General features: G+C 33.9%; 1 protein-coding gene across 1 annotated transcript in view; it reads right to left on the bottom strand.

Moving 5' to 3' along the window:
- The window catches only part of LOC105821147 (rab GTPase-activating protein 1-like), a 592,862-nt gene that overhangs the window by 457,044 nt on the left and 134,030 nt on the right, over nucleotides 1–1,788 (bottom strand). The gene's annotated exons all lie outside the window — the stretch shown is intronic.

Below are 1,788 nucleotides of genomic sequence, written 5' to 3'. Positions count from 1 at the left end.
AAACCCACAATGAGATATCAATATATACCCATCAGAATGAGTAAAACTAAAAAGACTGACAATACAAGTGTTGGTAAGGACATAGAACAATTGAAACCTTAATATGGTGGTAGTGTAAAATGGCTCAACTATGAAAATTGCGACAAATAATTTGGGAGTTTCTTACAACATTAAACAAATTAACCCTATCTCTCATTCAATTCCATCCAGTAGAAAGGAAAACATATGTCCATAAAAGTCTTGCATAAAAATGTTTGTAACAGTATGTATAAAAATTAAATAGCTAAAAACTGTAAATAACCCATACATCCATCAACAGGGGAATGAATAAACAAATTGAGATATGTCCATACAATGGAACACAGCAATAAAAAGGAACACAAGTAATGATACACACAATATGGATGAATCCTAAAACTAAAGAAACCATACATTAAAGAGTACACACTGTGTGCTTTTATATTTAGTTCTGAAACAAGAACAACTAATTTTTTCTGAAAGAAATCAAAACTGTAGTTGCTTCAGGTGGTGTGTGGGTGCACATATGTGTAAGTATGTGCACACCCCAGTCAAGAATTGACTGAGAACAGGTATAAGGGAACTTTCAAGGACAAGGGAAACATTCTGTATCTTGATAGGTGTAGGTTACACACATGCATACATGTCAAAACTCACCAAAACGTAACATTTAAGACCTATGTAAGTTATAGCTAAGAGAATGATAAAGCTGTGATTGCATTTGCATATATCAAGTGTTCCATTTCTGTGTAAAACCACCAAACGAGAGCCCTAAAATACTTGAGTGAATTTTAAGGCATTGCTAGGAAATTATATATTAATAGCATATTGATATTTAAAAGGAAAATACCAGAACCCTGTAAAGCAATGTGCTATAAGGAATGAGGGCTACTGAAATGTCTGAAGAACACTGGTGGACAGAATAAGCACGTCTAGCCTATGCTCACTTTCACACTTGATCCGTGTATCTGACTCATGGCCCAGTGTCTGTTCTCACAGACACAACAGCCCAGATGCAAGTGAGACTCTAAGTGAGAAAAGACTTATTAAATGCCAGTTATACAACAATGAGACTGTCCTAGCTAGCTGGAATCTAAAACAATTGGCCAAGTAAGCAAAACTTCTGAGAGATTGCATTACATTTGGTCAATCACGAAAGAAAATCCTACTTTACATGTATATTTACCTCATTCTTAGTGAGGGAAACTCTTCAAACATAAAATATGTGTTTAAAACTAAATTAGCTGGTCAAAATAGTATATAGAGCAATAAAATAACATCATGCATAGCATGATCTTTCTTTCCACAATTTCCCCTAGGCATGTTGTTAACTTTAATAACCACTTATTAGGTTTGAAGACTAGGAGAGACTATGACTTAGAGGAAAGGTATAGGCTTAGAATCAGACAGATTGGGGTTGGCACAATGGCTACACCACGCACTAACTATGAGGCCTTGGGTATGCCATTCTCTCCATGTGTCTCAGCTTCCTTCTGTAAAATGGAGGTAATAATATCTACCTTTGAATAGTTATGAAAATAGTTATGAAAATTAGAAATTAAAAATAAAGCATATAAGGCACATAACAGTCATTCATTCAAAGCTTACCAACAGTAAGATAAGCATATTATTTTATTATCAGTAAGGTTTTTGTTTAATCATTTTTCCTTGAGAAACTAAAACTACACGTAACCTGTTAAGATTAGGAAATTAATAACAATATTTTCTCTTTTCTATTGAATCACCACCTCCCTCAACATTTCTTTTTTA

The sequence above is a fragment of the Propithecus coquereli genome, unplaced genomic scaffold (assembly GCF_000956105.1).
Source record: "Propithecus coquereli isolate 6110/MARCELLA unplaced genomic scaffold, Pcoq_1.0 Scaffold56, whole genome shotgun sequence".
Taxonomy (NCBI): Eukaryota; Metazoa; Chordata; class Mammalia; order Primates; family Indriidae; genus Propithecus; species Propithecus coquereli.
Note: the sequence above shows the minus strand (reverse complement) of the source record. Positions and strands in the feature narration are given on the sequence as shown.